This window comes from Panthera leo, chromosome C1, assembly GCF_018350215.1.
Source record: "Panthera leo isolate Ple1 chromosome C1, P.leo_Ple1_pat1.1, whole genome shotgun sequence".
NCBI lineage: Eukaryota > Metazoa > Chordata > Mammalia > Carnivora > Felidae > Panthera > Panthera leo.
In genome coordinates, this window is record NC_056686.1 from 10177891 (window position 1) to 10199937 (window position 22047).

Below are 22047 nucleotides of genomic sequence, written 5' to 3' on the forward strand. Positions count from 1 at the left end.
AAATCACAATGGTACAGACTGATGAATTATCACTAAGGAAGCACATCCGGGAACAGGAATTGCAACCACCAATTAATCGATGTAATCAAGAGATAGAATATCGCCAGGACCCCAGAAGCTACGCTTCCACACCTCACAATGCTCATGTCCCGCCATCGCAAGGAAAACTTCTCTCTTGATGTCCAACACCATAGATTAGGTATGCCTGATTTTGAATTTTATATAAATGGAATCGATGCATAAGTATTCCTTTGTGTCCGGCTTCTCTCTTGGAGCCTGTGTTCTTAATCACTCCCTAAACTTCCTCATCGATGGAACAAGTGAACTTCATTATTAATCTTGCTATGATTTTCATCCATCTCTTACAACCAATTCTGTGTATTTTATCCATCCCATATAACTAATCCTGTGCATGTATTCTGCATAACCCATTACCCCCAAAACGTACTAAAAACAGAAAAAGAAGGTCAGCTTTTCCTGTTTATGGGGCTTAGACTTTTTACAAACCATCTAAAGAAATTGAGATACTTTAAAGGGTTCTTCTGTTCTTGTCCTTAGCTGTCCTAAGTCCACTAGGAGACACCCTGAACAAGTCAGTTCACTTCTCTGGGCCAAGGTTTTTTTCTTGTGTAAAGTTAGGGAGTTTGACCTAATTTTCAGTTCCATCTGTGGAATCCTAAACTTATTGGAGGAACTTCTAGCCTAGATTGTGACACACCCCATGATGTCACCCCTTTACTCAGGCATGTTGACAAATTTAAGCAATTTTCAAAATCTAGTTTAATTTTAGTCCATCCCAAAGATGCATAAAACCTACCACTTGGGAAGGAGAGATATTATGAAATAAATAATACATAAGATGTGAATTCCAAAAGGGTTGGGAATCATAGGGATGGAAAAAAAAATGATGGTTTGGCTTTTTCAAGTGGAAAATGAGGCCCAATAAAGACAAATTACAATGATAATTGCCGACTTCTAATCAGTGGCAAATTATGGGTAAGTGGGTAACTGGGCAGCTAATCCTAGAAAAAGCCATTTGCTCTGTGATATTTGATACAGATTTGAAAATTTAGCCTTGAATAAAAACACTTTAACTCCCGTTGGTGATTCCTTTCCACATCTGGACATGTAAATACTTTCAGTTTGGTTATTCAGCGTGTGTACAGGCCTGTGTATGCATCAAGAAGAAATTGTGCTCCTTGGAGAAAAGAGAAGTGAGTTCTCAGGGAGCCTATTTTGTCCCGAACCTGGGACGGACACCCACTGTGGTCAACGTGCAGCTACACGTGTCTAAAGCTTCTAGGGTGGCTTCCTGCTTGAAGCTGATCAAATTTAGAACCATTGCATTTGCACGCCTTGTTTGCAAAATCACTTTTTTATTGAAGCAAACGGAAAGAAGCATCCTCCAAACTCGTTGCTCTGATGTGTTCCGTCTGGCCTTGCTCATCTCCGTGACTTTCACTGTGACTTATCCCTGCCTCTGCACCCCATACCCTGATCACCTGGGACTCCCAGAAGATCTTGGGTTCAGACAAAACACCCATGCTTCCAGGCCTTTTTGGTATCTGACTGGTCCCCACTGAAAGTTCCTTTCAAGAGACTCCCCTGCCCACCCCACCCAGTGGCTTCACCCCTGCTCTTTTCTAACTCTTGTGGTGATATGTCACCATCATCCTTCCATTCATTTTTGCTTAAAAGTAAATTGTTTATTGAGACGTAATTCATATGCCATATAATACGCTCTTTTATTTTATTTTTTTAATTTTTTTTTAACGTTTATTTATTTTTGAGACAGAGGGAGAGACAGAGCATGAACGGGGGAGGGGCAGAGAGAGAGGGAGACACAGAATCAGAAGCAGGCTCCAGGCTCCAAGCCATCAGCCCAGAGCCCGACGCGGGGCTCGAACTCATGGACCGCGAGATCATGACCTGAGCCGAAGTCAGACGCTTAACCGACTGAGCCACCCAGGCGCCCCCAATACGCTCTTTTAAAGTGTACAAATCTGGGGAACCTGGGTGGCCTAGTCGGTTAAGCGTCCAACCTCGGCTCAGGTCATGATCTCACAGTTCATGAGTTCGAGCCTCACTTCAGGCTCTGTACTGACAGCTCAGAGCCTGGAGGCTGCTTCTCGCTCTCTCTGTGCCCCTCCCCTGTTCATGCTGTGTCTCTGTCGCTCTCAAAAATAAACATTTAAAAAATAAATAAAGTATGCAAATCAGCGGTTTCTAGTATATTTACAAGGTTGTGCAATTGGCACCATTTCCTCATTCTGGAACATTCTCATCACCCCAGAAAGAAACCATGGGCAACTATTCCCCATTCTCCCTTTCCAGAAACCCCTAGAAACCATTCATCTACTTTCTGTGGCTATGGATTTGTCAGTCCTGGACACCTCAGGCAAACAGAATGCTGTAATGTGTAACCTTTCGTATCTGGCTTTTGTCACCCAGGAGTGTTTTCAGTGGCCATCCACGTTGTAGCACATATGGGAACTCCATTCCTTTGTACAGTGGAATAAATTTCATTGTGTGGCGACATCGCGTTCTGTTGATCCATTCATTAGGTAACGGACAGTGGGCTTGTTTGCACTCTTTTGCTGTTACAGATAATGCGGCTGTGAACATTCATGTGCAGGTGTTTGAATGACATTTATTTCCTTCATTTAAGTGACGTGTTCTTCGTCTGTCTTCCCAACCACGATGAAATGTCTATGAAATGCAAGTTGCTCTGCCTCATTCAATGTGATTTTTCCCTAAAGCCCTGGCAGAGTGCCCAGCAGCTAGACATTTGTTAAACAGATACATAAATAACAAAACAGCGAAATAGATTGTATTGTATTAAAAAAAATTTTGTTTTAATACTTACTTTTGAGAGAGAGAGACAGCACGAGCAGGGGAGGAGCAGAAAGAGAGGGAGACACAGAATCCAAAGCAGGCTCCAGGCTCCGAGATGTCAGCACAGAGCCTGACGTGGGGCTTGATCTTGTGAACCCCGAGATCATGACCTGAGCCGAAGTCCGATGCTCACCCGACTGAGCCACTCAGGTGTGCCCCAATTGTATTGTATTTTAAAAATCAATTTTATTGGGGCGCCTGGGTGGCTCAGTAGGTGAAGCGTCCAACTTCGGCTCAGGTCATGATCTCATGGTTAATGAGTTCGAGCCCAGCATTGGGCTCTGTGCTGACAGTGCGGAGCCTGCTTGGGATTCTCTCCCTCTCCCCCTCTCTCTGCCCCTCCCCTGCACCTGCCTCCCTCCCTCTCTCTCTCTCTCTCTCTCACTCTCACAATGAACTTCAAAAATGTCAATTTTATTGTTACAATAAATTTCATACAATACATACAACCCTCGCAACCAGTAAAACATACACACTTTAAGTGTACCATTTGATAATTTTTGACAAATGTATATACCTGTATAACGGCCACCACAATCAAGATATAAAACACCATAGTCAAGGTGGAAAACAATCACATAACCTTAAAACGTTCTCTCATGCCCTTCCCAGTCCATATCCAGCCCCGACTCCCAGCTCCAACCCACTGATCCACTTTCTACCACTAAAGACTAGGTCTGTCTTTGCCAGAATTTTACGTAAGTGGTGTCCTACAGCATGTAATCATTTGTGTCTCAAGTCTGTTGCTTAGCCTTGAGATTCATCCCTGTTTTTGCATGGATCAGTAGTATGTTCCTTTTTATTACTGAATGGCGTTCCACTGTAAGGATGTACTGTAATTTGGCTATCCATTCATTGGGTAACATCCATTTCAAGGGGTATGAGGATTGTTCCCAGTTTTTGCCTTTTATGAACAAGGCTACTCTGGACGCGCATGCACAAGTTCTTGTGTGGACATGTGTTTTCATTTCTCTTGGCTATATACCCAGAAGTGGAATTGCTGGGTCTAATCGGAGACGGTATTTAGCTTTGTAGAAGCTGCCTGATTTCTGCCCAAAATAGGTACACTGTTTTACATTCCCACCAGCAGTGTATGAACTTTCCAGGAGCTCCACGTCATCACCATGCTTCCGGTTATCAGTCTTGAAATTGCAGTCATCTGAGTGGATCTGTACTGGTATCCCTTTGTGGTTTTCATCTGAATACTTTTGGTGGCTTAATGATATTGAGCATCTTTTCATGTGTTTTCTGGACTTTGGTGAAATGTCTGTTCAAACCTTCACCCATGTTTGTTTGTTGTGTGTGGGGTTTTTTTTTTTTTTTTTTTTTTTTTTGAGTCATCCTGTTGAGTTGTAAGAGCTCTCTATATATTCTTCATGCAAGTAAGTCCTTTGTTAGATAAATATAAAGCAAACATTTTCTCATACCTTTTGGCTTGCTTTTTCATATTCCTAATGGTCTTTTAGAAAGTAAAATATGGTGAAACACTTAATCTTTTTTTCCCTTATAGATTATGGTTTTTTTGTGTCCTAATTAAGAAGTTTTTCTTACACTGAGATCAGAGCTTATTTACTGTTTTTTTTTCCTAGATGTTTTGTTTTAGCTTCTACAAGTAGATCTAAAATCTATTTTGAGTTAATATTTGTATATGATATAAAGTGAGTATTAAAGCTCATTCATCTATACCCAACCAGCCTGGCATCGTGTGTTAAATAGACTATCCTTTTACCATTTAATTCCTTGGCTTCTTGTTGAAAATTAATTGACCAGACTTACATGGATCTGTTTTTGAACTCTCAGTTCTATTCCATTGATCTCTATGTCTATCCTGTGTCAGTATCATACTGTTTTGATTACTATAGATTTGTCATGAATCTTCAAAACTGGTAGTGGAAGTCCTTCCCTTTTGTTCTTTTGAAAACTTGTTTTTGCTATTCTAATCCTTTGCATTTCTGTATAAATGTTAGAAAAATGTATTGATTTCCACAGGAAGTGCTGATAGGATTTTGATTGGTATTGCATTGAATGGACAGATCAATTTGGGGAGAATTGACACGTTAAAAATCCTGAGACTTTCAATCCATGAACATGATAAATCTCTCAAGGTTTTTTAAAGGTCTTATTTAATTTTTTCTGGCAAGATTTTGTAGTGTTCAGTATTCATATGTATATGTATATATATCTATATCGATATATGGATATATATATATGTTCAGATATATATTTTTGATGTATTTATCCCTAAGTATTTCATGTTTTATGCTATTGTAAATATTTTTTTTAATTTTAATTTCTAATTATTCATTGTTAGCATATAGAAATCAAATTAATTGTGTATACTCACCTTGTATTTTGCCATCTTGCTAGATTCATTTACTGCTTATAGATGCTTTTTAAAAGGATTCCTTTAAATTTTCTACATAGATGATCATGTCATCTAAAAATAAAGCTTCACTTCTTTTCCAATTTATATGCTTTTTATTCCATTTTCTTGACAAACTGCACTGCCTAGGATCTCGTATGATGTCGAATAAGAGTGACAAGAGTGGGCATCCTTGTCTTATCTGTGATCTAGGGGAAAAACATCCATTCTTACATATGATGTTGGCTGTAGGCTTTTTGTAGATGTCCTTTATCAATTTTAAGAAATGTGCTTTCTATTCCTACTTTGCTGAGAATCTTTATCATGAAAGTATATTGAAAATGTCAAGTGCATTTTCTGCATCCGTTAAGGAGATCTTATGGTTTTCTTTATTGTGTTAATAAGATGAATTACATTGATTGGTTTTCAAATTTTAAACTGTCTTGGCTTTCCTGGGATAAATCTTACTTGGTCATGGTATATTACCACTTACATATATTTCAGGGTTTTACTTAACAGCAATTACGTTGAGAATTTTTGACTCTGGATTCCTGTAGCTTTCTTACAATATCTTTGTCTAGTTTTGGTGTCAAAGTGACTCTGACCTTATAAAATGAGTTGGGAAAGGCTCCCTTTATTTTCTGAAAGAGTTTGTGTAGAAGTGGTTAATATCTTTCTTAAACGACCGAGAGAGAGCATTCATGAGTAAAGCCATCTGGGCATAAAGATTTTTTTGTTTGTTTGTTTTTTTGTTTTTCTAGTCATGTTTTTAATATGAATGTCTTTTAATTTAATGTCTTTAATAAATGCAGAACTATTCATATTTTCTGGGTTTTGGTATCAGCTTTGGTTACTTGTGTCTTTCAGGAAACTTGTCTATTTCAATTAAATTTTTAACTTACTGGCAAAAAGTTGTTCAGATTTTTCTTTTAATATCTTTCTAATGTCTGTAGGATCTCTAGTAAAGTAGGATCTACTGAGGTCCCTATTACATTCCTAATTTTCGTTATTTGTGTCTCCTCTCTTTGTTTCTTGATTAATCTAGCTAGTAGTTTATTAATTTTGTTGACTTTTTTGGTTTTGCTTCATTGATTTTTCTTAATGTTTATCCATTTTCTATTTCAATGACGCCTGCTCTTCCTTTTACTCATTTACTCAAAGAATTTAATTTTTTCTTCTTTATCTAGATTTGTAATGGAACACTTGGATCATTGATTGTGAGCCTTTTCACCCCTCTTTATAGCATTTAAAACTATAAATCCCTAAGTTTTATATGTTGTGCTTTAATTTGAATTTAGTTCAAAATATTTTTTAATTTCCTATATGATTTGTTTTTTTTTTGTTTTTTTTTTTGTTTTTTTTTTTTTTTTTTGACCCGTGGATTGTTCACAAGTATTATTTGGCAGTTTTTCAGCTCTTTGTCTGCTCTTGGTTTTTAATTTAATTCTGTTGTGAAAGAACATAGTCTGTATGATTTTAAATCTTTTACCTTTACCAAAAGCCTCACTTGGGGGCCCAGCCTATGATTTATCTTGGAGAATATTACATACGTACTTGAGTTCATACACTGCTGTTCTTTGTTGGAGCAGTCTATAAATGTCACTTAGGTCCTATGGGTTTTAATGTCATTCATGCCTTCTGTATATTTACTGATTTTCTGTCTACTTCTCCTATTGATTATTGAAAGAAGAGTAGTAGAGTGTCCTACTATATCTGTGGATGTGCGGCTTTCCCCTTTCAGTTCTGGCTGTTCTGTTTCATAAATTCTAAAGCTCTGTTATTTTGAATTGTTACGGCATCTTGACAGATGGAACCCTGTATCATTTTATAATATTCCTCTTTATCCCCGTTAACAGCAGTCTGTTTTTCTGATGTCATTTTAGCTACTGCAACGTTCTTAGGAGTGTTGTTGACATGATGTAAGTTTTTCCTGCCTTTGACTTTCAACCTGTTTGTGTCTTTGTATTGAAAATAGGTTTCTTATACATAATATATGGTTGAGTCGGGCTTCTTTTATTTTTATTTTTTGATCCAGTCTGACAGCATCTGCCTTTTAATTGTAACGCTTAGGTCACTTTGATGTCCGTATAATATGTGTGTGCAGAATTCTCCCATCTTGGAGCGCCTGGGTGGCTCAGTCGGTTAAACCTCCAGCTCTTGGTTTCGGCTCAGGTCATGATCTCATTGTTCTTGGGTTTGAGCACCATGTTGGGCGCTGACGGCACAGAGCCTGCTTGGGATTCTCTCTTCCTCTCTCTCTGCCCCTCCCCCGCTTGCTCTCTCTGTCTCTCTCAAAATAAATAAATAAACTTTTTAAAAAGTTTAAAAAAAGAAGTCTACCATTTTGCTATGTGTTTTCTTTTTTTCATTTTTTTATTAAAAAAATTTTTTTAATGTTTATTTATTTTTGAGAGAGACAGAGACAGAACGCAAGTGGGTTAGGGGCAGAGAGACAGGGAGACACAGAATCGGAAGCAGGCTCCGGGCTCCAAGCTGTCAGCACAGACCCCGACATGGGGCTCGAACTCGCGAGCTGAGCTGTGAGATCATGACCTGAGCCAAAGTCGGATGCTCAACCAACTGAGCCACCCAGGCACCCCAACTATGTGTTTTCTTCTACTTATCTTCTTTGTTCCCCTTTCCCTCCCTTCTTTTAGATTATGAGTATTTTAAGTTCTGTCTTTTCTCCATGATTGATTTCTTAGCTATAACTTACTTTTTAGGGGTCACTCTGTGATGTACATGATCTATACCTCTCAGTGACCACAGCTTAACTTCATGAACCTTACCCCAAAATAACTTCTGTTTTTCCTTTTCATTTTTTGGTGCTACTGTTTATCCAAGATTTGCTATTGTTTTCACTTTAAACAGGTAATTATTTTTAAAAGACATTTAAAGTGAGACGTTTAAAAAACATTTACCTATTTATTATATCCAGTCTTCTTCATTTATTGGTACATTCGTTTCATCTCTCTTGTAGTACAGGCCTTTCAATGACAAATTCTCTCACCTTCCATGTGTCTGAAAAAAGTCTGTATTTGGCCTTTGGGTTTTGTTTTTTTTTTGTTTTGTTTTTTTCTAATTTTTTTTTTTTAATGTTTATTATTTGAGAGAGAGAGACAGAGACAGAGACAGAGAACAAGCAGGGGAGGGGCAGAGAGAGAGGGAGACACAGAATCCGAAGCAGGCTCCAGGCTCTGAGCTGTCAGCACAGAGCCCGACGCGGGGCTCGAACCCACAACCCGCGAGATCATGACCTGAGCCGAAGTCGGCCGCCCAACCGACTGAGCCACCCAGGCGTGCCTGCCTTTGTTTTTGAAAGATATTTTACCGGCTCTGGAATTTTTTTTATTAACTGTTTATGTTTTCTTTGGCCCTTTAAAAGTGTGATCTCATTTTAGGGGCACCCGGGTGGCTCAGTCTGTCGAGCATCCAACTCTTGATTGCAGCTCAGGTCGCCATCTCACTGTTCATGAGTTCGAGCCCTGTGTCAGGCTCTGCACTGACAAGGAGGAGCCTGCTCTGGGATTTTCTCTCTCTCTCTCTCTCTCTCTGCCTCTGTCTGTGCCCCTCCCCCACTTGCACACATGCACTCTCTCTCTCTCCCTCTCCCTCTCTGAAAAATAAAGAAAGAAACTTAAAAAATGGGATCTCATTTTCCTCTGGATTGCATAGTTTTTGTTAGGAAGATTCTTATTATTTTTATCTTTGTTCCTCTAAATGTAATGTCTTCTTCCCTTTCTGCTTTTAAGACTATTCCCTTTGATAATGGTTTCCAGCAATTTGATTATGATGTCCCTTGGGATGGTTTTCTTTGTGTGTTTCCTTTGGGGTTCAGTAAGTTTCTTAGATCTCTGGTTTATAGGCTTCCTCCAGTCTGGGGAATGTTTTACTCTATTTCTTCGAATAGTTGTCTCCCCCCTTTTCCCAACTGCCATGATACATGAAAGACCACTAGATATGGACCCACACTTCACTGAGATTCTGTTCATTTTTCTTTCTGTGCTGTTTTTTTGTGTTTTGTGTTTTGTTTTTACTTTTGGGTAGTTTCGATAGCTATATCTTCTAGTTCCCTAACATTTTATCCTTCAGTATTTAACTTGATTCTAGTCCCATCCAATGAATTTTAAATTTCAGATATTGTAAGTTGCATTTCTAGAAGTTCCATTGGTTCTCCTTACCCTGTCAGCCTCTCACTGTTTCCTTTAAATACTCGAAGTAGTTAACGTAATGGTCTCAGTCTCCCCTGCAAATTCCATCACCTCTGTCCTTTCTGGGCCCGTTTCTTTTATTTTTATTTTTTCTTGGTTGTTGGTTTTGTTTTCCCACTTCTTGGCGTGTCAGGTAATTTTTTAGTGACTCTCGGACATTGTAAATTTTACATTTGGGGGTTTAGATTCTGTTGTCTTCCATTAGACGGTGTTGGATTCCGTTCCGAGGGGCAGCTCAATTGCTTACAAGTCAGTTCCATCCTTTGAAGGCTTATTTTTAAGCTTTGCTAGGGTGAGTCTAAAACAGTCTTTATGCTACTAAACTACTGCTGAATGCAGTCTTTCTAGGGTCCCTGCCGAAGGACCCAAGTGATTACTGAGTCACCAGCAATGACTCCGGCTGGCGTCAAATGACTCCCGAGCCTATGTGAGCTCTCAGAATCATTCAGCTCACTGCTCACAGGTCGGTCTCTGCCTGCCTCAAGATCTGTCCTCTAGATGCACGTCTCTTTTCAGCAAAGATTCCAGGGGATAACCGCCACCCCCCGCCCCCCACCCCGCCCCATGCAGATTTCTGGAGCTCTCTCCCTACAAACCCCCCTGGCCTCTTCAGAACTCAGCCCTCAGGTTCTCTGAACTCACAGTTCTGTCTCCTCAACTCAAGTCTTCTGCTTAGGACCCCCGTCTCTCCTCCACAGTCTGCAGTGTGCCTCCAGGCAGAATATCAGGGCAATGACGAGGCTTGCCTTGTTTTCCCCCTTCTCTTAGGGATCGTAGATCTGATCTGTCTGTGGTCCAGTGTCTAAAGACTGTTGTTGTGTCTGTTGTGTCCAATTTTCCATTTATCGATGGCAGGAGGGTAAATCTGGTTCCTGTTTTCCCATTATAACTGGAAGCAGAAGTTCTTTATAGAACACATTTTAAACAGAGTCAAATGTGATTATTTTATCCCCAACTCTGACCCATTAATAATTTATTTGAACTATAATCTGAAGTATAGATTTGGCCAGAATATTATTGCTATTATTGTTGCCATTGCTTTTAAAATCATAAAAGAATAATAGGTATCAGTTATTAAATGTCTATTATTTGTTACTTATGGTGCTAAGCATTTTACAGCTATTCTTTTTATTATTGCTATTTTAATAGGAAAACGCAGGAATCACAAGGAAACTCAGGCTCTGGGACAGTTAAGGGCAGTCAGGATTCAAAGTCAAGTACTGTTCTTGGGGTGCCTGGGTGGCTCAGTCGGTTAAGCGTCCAACTTCAGCTCAGGTCACGATCTCGCAGTCCGTGAGTTTGAGCCCCGCGTCGGGCTCTGTGCTGCCAGCTCAGAGCCCGGAGCCTGTTTCAGATTCTGTGTCTCCCTCTCTCTGACCCTCCCCCGTTCATGCTCTGTCTCTCTCTGTCTCAAAAATAAATAAACGTTAAAAAAAAAAATCAAAAAAAAAAAAAAAAAACAAAGTCAAGTACTGTTCTTTTGAAACCCACCTTTCCATGTCTTACATTTACCACATCTTTGGCGGAGTGAGGAAGAGGGGGAGATTTGTGTGATTACGGTAGACAGAAGCTTTATACCAGTGTTTTCCAAGCTGAGGTGAGGGGAAAGGATAGAGTTTCCTGGATTCTGTCTCGGAATGTCTGAGTCATGATTTCTGAGCAATTATATTCACTTGGGTTCTCAAGAGATTTTTACACACAAACATTTACCCGGGTGTTGCCCAATTCCAGCGTCAAATATTTGAACTCTAAGACCTCCAGCATACTCCATCCCAGTGAATCAAAAACTAAAGAGGAACTTCAACCGTAAAATCAGTTCCATGCTGAAAGACTCAATGTTTCCTGGCAGTTATCTTATATCTGTTCTTTGTCATTTACATTTAAATATAGTGAATTTTTAGTTAGGAAAACCCCAACAATCAGCAGGCTTTCAATTAGCCTCTGATACCACCTGCTTTCAATTACAAAGCTTCAAACTATAAAGTCATGCTTGTATCTGCACACAACTGTTTTAAACTTTGGGTTGAAGGTCTCTACAGACTTGGGTTTCCATGTTTTTCAAGTTAATGGGTTAGATATTTGAAGCCTTGTTCAGCTTTAAAATTTTATTATTTAAAATATTAGTTTTTTAAATTTTTTTTTTTTAACATTTATTTATTTTTGAGACAGAGAGAGACAGAGCATGAATGGGGGAGGGTCAGAGAGAGAGGGAGACACAGAATCTGAAACAGGCTCCAGGCTCTGAGCAGTCAGCACAGAGTCCGACGCGGGGCTCGAACTCACAAACCGCGAGATCGTGACCTGGGCCGAAGTCGGACGCTTAACCGACTGAGCCACCCAGGCGCCCCAAATATTAGTTTTTTAATAGCAGGAAAAAAGTTGTCGGTGGTATTGCTTTGTTTTTAAGTTATTGCAAGGAGATTTTGCTTTTAAAATTGTATTCTCTGGAATTACTAGTGAAAGTCATGAGAACGTACAGTAACACTTCCTGGCCGCATCAGATGGCAAAAATGCACCATGAAGCATCCTATCCACTTCTGAAATGCTCCTTCAGGCTCTTTGAAGTGCACAGCATAGCTTACAGAATTTGGTTTGTCAAGGTGAATAAGATTTATTGATCAAGGGGTAGGCACACAATCAAAGGAAATGCTGAGTGTTTGTCTTTTTAAAAAATCCATCTCAAAGTCAAAACCAGCCAGAATGTTCTGTATTGAGGATGGCCAAACAAAGAAAAAAAAAATCAAGATTTTTATCTGTGCTAAGAAGTGGTTTGGCCCAATCTCCTTTTTATTCAAATTGGAGCTATAAGATACTGTTAATTATTGAGTAGCTCTTACTTCAAGTGTAGCATAGAGGGTATTTAATTACAGAGGGACATACAGAATTTGAAGCCTAAACCTGGATTTTATTACCAAGAATGGAAAAGACAGTAACAGAGCCTAGTGTTTATAATTTTGTCCCTGGCTCGCTCAGGCAGCCCTGGCCAGCTGTGCAGTCAAAGTCATTTGAATTTATTTGATCAGAAAATGATTATTGTGTACTATAAAAGCATCATTCATTTCTTATTACCATTGATCTCCAGAGAGTTTCACTCAGATCTTGCCAGGAATTTCAAATGACAGGTGGTGGGGCTATATTTTTCTATGATTAATCATACAGTCCAAATTCAGTGATTACAACTCATTAAAGAGAGCAGATTTCCTATTAATGAATGCTCGGTGCCAGAATTCAAGACTCAGAAGTTATAGGCCCAGAATAAGGCGGACACTGGATTGCAAAAGAGGAGCTCTTCACTCAAGGGCATCCCTGGAGAGAGTAACTCCCATCGGGCTCCCTCTGGATTGGAACACAACCCATCAAGGACCAGTTCACCTCGACATTATACATTCCACCTCCTATTTGCATTCGATTCAGTATTACACATTCCACATTCGATTCAACTCTACATGTCCGCAGTCTATTCACATTTGGCTTTGTGGCCAAGTATGATCGTGAAGACTCGGGATCTGATTCTTGAAGCTCAAATTATCCGCTGCGTGTTCAGTCCTAACACACTTGTTAGAGGCTCTGTGAAGTATGGATGCTGACATGATATTATCTAACCAGCTGCATCCGAGCCGCAGAAAATGGTCTTGTATCTGAAGCAAACTCCTATTCATGTTTGAAGGCTTAATTAGGTTTCCTCCCCATTCCCATAGCTTCAGCCTCTTTGCCCTTCTTTGCTGCTCAAACAGCCTCCGAATAGCTCCTGGGGTCAGTCCCATCTGCCTCTAATCCACTCTGTACATCGTCTCTTGATTGCAAGCGTTACAGGGAAGGGACATCTGAAATTGGTTGTTACCAATCTTTTATCTAAAGGAGAGGCCTCTGACAACAGAACAGCCTAGTTTAGTTCCCCAGTTTAGTGGCTTCTAACAAAGCCTTATTTCTCGTTCAGACCGTTGGCAGTTCTGAGTCATGGTGGTTGCGGGGCGGGGGGCGGAGGGCGGTTCTAATGCCTTCTCACTCGGGAACCAAGACAAATGGAGTCTTTACCATCTGGAGTGGCACCCCGTCACTGTGGCAGGGGGAGGGAACGTAGCATCACACATTCCCTCTTAAAGACCTTCCCTGAGAAGTCCTTTCAACTGTATTGTGTTGCACATGGCTGAACGAAGCTTCTTGGACACACCTGATGGATGAACGGGGCAGTGTAATCCAACCATCGGCCCAGGAGGAGAGCTGAAAATACCGGCTGGCTAATAACTACACTGATAGCATAGCACTAATAACTACGCAGTCTATTATTCTGGTCACCAAATAGTCCACATTCTTTCTTACATACGATACGCCCTTACCCCTTATGAAAGCTCCATTCAGGTAGGTCATCAAGCTCAGGGTCCAGCGTCTCTGGGTGGTATGAGGGAGTCTCTACATCAGGTCTGGATCCAGAACTAAAAAGATGAGGAATCTGGCCCTCTCACATCCGCTGTATAATGGTTGCACAGGGACAGGGTAAATGATAAATGATCCCACCCAGAGAGGGGAAGGACGTGCTCCTGCCATCCTGCCAGGCAGACGTTGAGATTTCCCATCTCGAAAACGGGGGACATTCCCTGAAGAGGCCGTGGTCCCATTCCCCGGAAGGTTCCTCCCTGTCAGTTGTCCTTTGGGAACCCTGGCTCTGTCCTCTCAAAGATTCTGCCTTTGCAAAAGATTTCCCTTGGCCCCATCTGAGCTGGGGACTGAGTCCTCCCTAGGAGATGAGAACCTTTCTCAGCTCGTACTCTTCACCTACAGAGTCGGGACCCAAAAAGTCATTTGGAGTCTAGAACCACCACATCCTCTTTGAGTGCCAGCGATGTAACCTTTATTATTACAATTTGTCTCCCGAACAGATGGCTTCTTAACTCTCTGGATCCAGCCAACAACGTGTGCCAATAGCCATACCTCCCGTTCATTTCAAAATTCAGTCCTCATGTTTGCTGCATTTCTCTGCTTTCTCACTGCCTCCTGCCTTCCTAAATTTAATCCGCTTTACCTGGAACCTATCAGGTGTGGGTTGAAAGAGCACATCCTTATTTTCTTTCCTTAGAGATATTTGGCCCGCTTGATAGTATTCGATAGATCTTTACTTGAGACACCTTCATCCGTTCAGAGGTTTGAGCCGCAGGTTATGATGGCTGCACCTTTCATCTGACCCTTGCCACAGACTGAATTTTAATTGATCTTTGCTGCTCCAAGACTTGATCACTTTTAACTCAGTATATGTAACTGAGAAGCAGTTGTCCCTTCCAATCACGCAAGTCCTTGAATTTATGGACCGTCCCCCCGCCCCCACCTTTTCCTTTCCTTTCCGCTTTGTAAAATGATCAACTGTTTTCTGAGTTCATCTCATTCTTGGAATACCTTGCCAAATGCAGCCAGTGGCCACCTACGCACCATAATTACATTATCTTTTCCAGCCTGTTTACCTAAACGTGCAGATTCTTTAGGGATGTGATGTACCTCCCGGTGCAACCACAGGTGACAATTTGCCCAACGTTTTTCTACTCAGTGACATAGATCTCTATCTTCCCGACCCCTGACTACATCTTCTTTGCTGCCTACCACTGATTGCTAGACCAATGTCACATATTTTAGGTTTGTCTAATGGCAGCAGCTCATTTCAAGGTACTAATTTCTGTATTAGTGAGGATGGGCTATGCGTGCTGCAGTAACGAGCATCCCTAAATGTCAGCGTCTAAAACAAAAGCAACAACAAAGACTTATTTCCTGTTCACATCACCTGTCCACTTCCAGTTAGTGGAAGTCTCTGCCCCACAGACTTCTCACTAGAGACCCGGGCTCACGAAGATCCCACAATCTGAAACGTCTCCAGTAACCATGGCAGGGAAAAGAGGGTTGCAGATGTTACATTGACTCTTAAAGGCTTCTTCCTAGAAATGGCCAAAGCATCATTCCCACCCACATTTCCTTGCCCACAACAAGACATAGGCCTTATTTGACTTCAAGGGTACATGGGAGTGCTAGCCTACCAAGTTTCTAGAAGGAGGAAGGTACTCACAGTATTGATTTCTACCACACCACTTTTATTCCCTAGCCCACTCCCACAGGCTTCATGTTGCAAAAGATTTTTACCAGTCAAACCACATTAATTATGTAACAGTTTCTCCACTTGAAATCATCTGACACAGCTGCAAATACAGACGTTGCTCTCTGAACACTATCAAGACTATCTCTGTAACCATATTGAAAAGGAATGTACAATGTCTGTAAGGCTGTGTAAAATTATGAAAATATCCCATGAACCCACATGATTACTTTTGTGACCCTAGAAATGCAGGTGCCTTGGGAGGTGACCACGATTACATCTTTATCAAGGAGCTTCCATGCACAGAATTTTCTAGGAAGAAGAAAAAGAATTGAAAGGGGAAGAAAGAGGATGTAGAGACAAAGTCACCTGCTTTATGATTTTGTCTGGGCCCTGTCTACTGGCCCTACTACCCCGAGTAGCTCACACGGACATGTTCCTTTGTATACATTCCTTTCCCCCCGACCCCCGCCTCTCCAATCTCAGGTGGTCTTCCCCCATGCAGATTAAAAACAAAGATGAGGCACCATCTCTCTGAGTATTAAATCCAAACAGACCCTATCCCCCCCCCCGCCGCCCCGAGATGAAGTAGAGTTGCAGTCATCAACAGTATTATGTATTTGTAAAGAAAACCTCTCTTGTCCTGCTATGTGTTTCTCACACCCTATCGCACTTACAACACTTCTGACAATAAGCAATTCTGTATGACACCAGCTTGGTGTCCTACAATTTAATTCGGTTCTGACACTACCTACCTGGAGATCCCTCGGTCCTACAAGACCGCCCCCCTCACTTCAGATAACTGTCGCAAATTCAGGGGGTCACCTGTGCTTCTGAATTTTGGCCATAAATCAGAGGGTCCCATGATCCCCCTCTGCAGGTTTGATTAATTTGCCAGAACAGCTCACAGAATTCGGGAAACCATTTTAGTTACTGCTTACCAGTCCATTATAAAAAGATAGGATAAAGGATACAGAGGAACGCTCAGGGCAAAGTACGTGGGAAGGAGCATGGAGCCTTCATGCCATTCCCAGAGATGCCACCCTCCCAGCACCTCCACGTGTCCACCAGCCCAGAAACTCTACAAACTCCATCCTTTTGGGATTTTTATGGAGGCTTCGTCCATAGGCATGATAGATCATTAATTCTATTTCCAGCCCCTCTCCCGTCTCTGGAGAATGGAGGGTGGGACGGAAAATTTAAGCTTCTTGTCATAGCTTAGTCTTTCCCACCCAGGAGCCCACATATTGTCACCCAATTAGAACAAAGCACACCATTATCACCCAAGAATTTCCAAGGGATTTAGGAGTTCTGTGTCTAGAACCAGGTCAAAGAGCAAATATCAGAACAAAAGGTGCTCCTCATGCTCTTGAAGGGTTTCAGAAGCTCTGTGTGCCAGGAACCAGGACAGAGACCAAAATATACGTATACATATACATATACATATACATATACATATACATAGACATATACATATACATATACACATACACATACATATACACATACGTATACATGTATCACAGTATTCGATGCTAACTTGAAAATGCTGCCATGGGGCGCCTGGGTGGCTCAGTCGGTTGAGCGTCCGACTTCAGCCCAGGTCATGATCTCGCGGTCCGTGGGTTCGAGCCCCGCGTCAGGCTCTGTGCTGACAGCTCAGAGCCCGGAGCCTGTTTCAGATTCTGTGTCTCCCTCTCTCTGACCCTCCCCCATTCATGCTCTGTCTCTCTCTGTCTCAAAAATAAATAAACATTAAAAAATTAAAGAAAAAAAAGAAAATGCTGCCATGTGACCACAGAGTTTCTGCTTCCCTCCATTTCCAAATGAGCTTTATTCCATGATGTTTGGAATATTTCTGACAAAATACCAAAGATCTGTCACCCAAAACCAGCATTCATTGTACATGACCTTTGAGCATCATTAGACACAGTCGATAACTCCCTGCTTCTTGAAACACTCTCATTGTGCAGCCTCGGGGACAAACCTCTCTTGATCCTCCTCTGACCACACAAACCACTTTTCTATCTCCTTTGCTGACTTCTCCATGTCCCCTCACCTCTTCGTGGTAGAGGCCTCCAGGGTTCTAGTCCAGGGAACTCTTGTCAATTTATACCCAGTCCACAGGTGAACTCATCTGGTCTTCTGGCTTTGGAAACCATCTCTGCATTGAGGACTGTCCCTTTCTGTCTCAAGCCCGGACTTGTGCTGAGAACGCCACATTCTAACTGCTGACTTCACATCTTCACTTGGAGGTTTCACGGTCACCTCAAAGCCGGCAAAGCCAATACTCAAGTTTCGTTTTCATGTCTCACATCTGCTCCCTGGAAGGCCCACCATCACCACCCCTTAGCAAAGGAGACCTCCCTCCTTCTTTTTGCTCTGGCTACAAAGCTCAAAGGCATCCTGTGATGTGTGTCTCTTTCTTTTACGTGTCATATATAACCCATCTGGAAATGGGCTGTACCTTCTTCAGAGTATTTATCCGAAGTATACCTTTTGAGGGAATCTGGATATACTCTGCCCTCTATATGCCATTTTCCACCAGAGTGGCCAGAACGACCCTTTTAAAATGAATTCGTATCAAATCATCCCTCTGTTCAAAACCTTCCAGTCATTTTACATCTCACAATAAAATTTATATCCTTACCCACAAGTCCCTTCATGTCCCGGATCCCCTGCTACTTCTCACTTTCCCCCTTTCCACTCTCTGCCTCCTTCACTCTTCTAGAGCCACCCCAACCCCTGAGTGTTCCTTTAGTCATGCTAAGTACTTCTCCACCTCAGGGCTTTGCATCTGTTTCCCATTCAGTCTGCCTGGCTCACTCCTTCATTTCCTTCAGGTCTGTGCTCGCCTGTAAGGCTAACTTCAGGGTGATTTTCTCGGAGTATCCCGCATGTGACTGCAGCCCCCTCACCTCATTATCTATCGCCCTTGGTTTGCTTTATTTTCTCTAGGGCTTTCATGCTCCATATTTAACTGTTGGCTTCTCATGGGTCCCCTCCTATCAGACCGCAGTTCCACAGGGCAGCTCCCTGCTTTTGTGTTCCTGTATCCCCCGTGTCTGGAACAGTTAGTTAGTGCTCAGCAAATACTCACTAGATGGTTGTAGAAATGTGTTAGTATAAGAGGTGTATCCCAAGGAATTGTTTAGCTAAAAAGATAGTGTCCAAGGCACCTGGGCGGCTCAGTTGGTTCAACTTCCTCCCAACTTCATTGGAAGGAATGCAACCAACTTCAACCGCTCAGTTGGTTCAACTTGGTTTCGGGTCAGGTCATGATCTCAGAACGCAGAGTTCAAGTCCTGAGTTTGGGCTCTGTGCTGACAGTGCGGAGCCTGCTTGAGGTTCTCTCTCTCTCTCTCTCTCTCTCTCTCTCTCTGTGCCTCTCCAACTCTTGCTCTTGAGCTCTCTCTCTCAAAAATAAATAAAAAGATAAAGTGTCCATGCTTCCAAATGATCTTGTGTCATAAATTCCAGTGGCTACAAAGTTACCCATAATACAGTGTCTCGGTGACTGACTTGTATTTCAATTTGTTCTCTTAAATCGTGGAGAAAAGGTGGAAACACAGCCAACAGGGCAGGAAGCCCTGACCACACACATCTTGGGATCCAACCACCTCAGACCCTGTTTACTGTTCCCCCAACGTGCCCTGCCCCTTCCCACCCTTTCTGACGCCCCTGCCTGGACTGTCCAACCCGTCTCATTTACCGTGGCTGATTCCATTCTCTGCTCCAATGCCACCTTCTCGAGAAACCTTCTCACTCCTCCAGCTGGCCTCAACCTCTCCCTTCTCTATTTTCCTTTAGAGTTGAACTTCCATCTCTAGTCTGTTTCTATCGTCCAATAATCTATGGGCCTGCCCGGCTCCATTTCTTGGGTAACTGTATCCCATTTTTGCCTGATTCCGCCACAGCACCTGGAACGCAGGTGGCCATCAATAAAGATTTGGTGAATTAAAAACCTAGAAAGTTGCAGTAGACTCCCCACTCACACTATTTAAAACCCTTTCCCGGGACCGCTGATGTGACCCCTCTGTTTGCTCCGAAGACAGTTGGCTCTCATCAGCCCCACAGTGTCGTCTGTGCAAACACTGATCAGACATCCCAAATACTAAATTCACAGGTGGCTGTAAAAAAGGATCTCCTTTCACGGACCGTGGAAAAAACAATTGTGCTCACATAAGATTGCTCAGAAAAGGGGGAAATTAAATAAGACGGTCTGGCTAAGCTATCAGTAAGTGATTCTTTTGGAATAAAATTATGTGAGCATCAGAGATTCTAATATTTTAGCCCTGGGATCCCTTACTTTTTCCTTATGAATATTTTTGTATGTTCAATGAACAGAAATGTCTCTGGCTCATGGAGTGGGAATAACTTTTGATATTTTTCTTCAACTATAGACCAGGCAGACAAAACATTTACCTGTTTCTTCCCCAGGGGAGTAGCAATTGAAGCTTCCAGCAACGTCTATACCACCTCACAGCTTTTCTCTGTCCTTGATCTGTTCCTCCTTCCACGAATCTTAAGTTTCTTTAGTTGTAGTAGATATGCATTTGTGAATTTCAGAGGAGCTATGCTGCTGGTATTTGTTATTCTTATCCATTTTTCTCTGCTCTCAATTTCTCCCTTCCCAAACTTCCATTACTTTGTGAAGTCAGTTGTGTGTGTGTGTATATGTGTGTGTAGACACGTAGAGAAGGCTTTCCTAACCTAAGGAGCTCTAGATTCTTTGTGCATGTGGCGGATCAAAGCATTGTGCCTTTATCAAGATAGCCTTATCAAGCTTAGACATTACATTTTGCGAAATTTGTTGGGAGGGGCTGCCATGTTTAAGAGAAACATTAGCAAAATAGAGGAAGAGATGTGATCACGATGTAGAAGGATATAGAACACATATTCAAGACTCTTGGATGAAAGTAAAGAAATATAACTCAAGGGGACCTGGCTCAGTTGATTGAGCATCTGACTTCAGCTCAGGTCATGATCTCATGGTTCATGGGTTCAAACCCCGTGTTGGGCTACGTGCTGTTGATGGGGAGCCTGCTTGGGATTCTCGCTCTCTCTCTCTATCTCTCTCTCTCTTTCTCTGCCCCTCCCCTGCTTGCTCTTTGTCTCTTTCTAAAATAAATAAATAAACTTAAAAAAAAAAAAAAAGAAATATAACTCAAACTACAGTCACCAAAAGAAGAATCTTGATGACTCATGTGACCAAATGGTCTACGCATGGACCCGTTTCAGGCATAGTTAGATCCAGGTACTGAAACAACATTGTCAGAAGTCTATCTCCTTCTCTTAGTTGTGCTTTCCCTTTCCCTGGGGAATCTGTTTCAGGGATGCTTTTCCCACAGGACAATGAGATGGCCATTAACCATGCTGAGTCTGTAACCTACTAGGTGAGCAGGTCCAACAGAAAGAAGTTGCCCGTTTTCAGTGGTTCCAGAACAAATCCCAGGGAAATCTGGGCTAGCTTGGAAAAAGTTCTCATTCCTGAGTGGATCCCTGTGGTCACAGGAGGCTGAGGTCAGCCCCACCTGAGCCACATAAAATGAGAGTGTGAGCGGGAATGGCCTCCAAAGAAATCCAGAGTGCTGTTCCCAGGAGAGGGAATGGACATCATCAGACCAAGACAGCAGCTGTCCATTATTCTACTTCATATGAAGGAAGATTGAATACATCAGAGGAGGCTTGGTGGGGCATGACCTGCACATCTGGGATGTGGGCGAGTGGTCAGATATAATCTGTCAGAGTTGCCGCGGAACCTGGGTCGGCGGGGTAAGCCGGGCCAGCCCACTCCCAAAGCCTGCGTTGTCTCCTCCGCCTGCTCCCGAGCCATACCCCTGCCCGGCACAAACCAGAAAGGGGGTGCCGAACCTGCGAGACCCGGGGTTGAATCCCTGCCCTGCAGTAACTCAGCCTAGTTATTTGACTTCCTTGGGTGTCAGTTTCCCCAGATTCAAAGGATCGTTTCAGGGACTTAGATGAGCCACGTTTGGGTCCCATCCGGCTTGGTGCTCAGTGCTGGGAGTCCTCGCTCGGTCGGGGCCGGCCTCCCTCCTCACCGCCTCGCCTTCTTTCATTCGGGATTGCCTTCTGGGGTGGAAGAGTCTAATTTCCCAAAACTTGCAATTACAGAATTCCTAACGCTTCCTAAAGCTTGCTAATCACATATGTTAACAAGGGCTCAGTGTTGCCAATTCCGAACACCTGGTAGCTGCTTGGGGCGCCCTTGGCTGTGCCGCTGTGACAGCTGCGTGGCCTCTCTCTGGATTCCCGGCGTTCGCACCTCTGTGGTGTGCAAGCAGAGGACCCCGTGGCGAACAGGACGGTGGGCGCTGGGAGGCAAAGGGAACTCTATTAACCTGGGAAGAGGGAGCGCGTTTTCCTTTCTGTGCCTATTTTTACGCAGCAGGTACAAACTCAAGCTCATCTTACTGGTGGGCAGTGACTTCGCGCCGAGGGGACAGAGGCCACAGCCCCCTGTTCCTCCTGCAGACTTTCCTCAT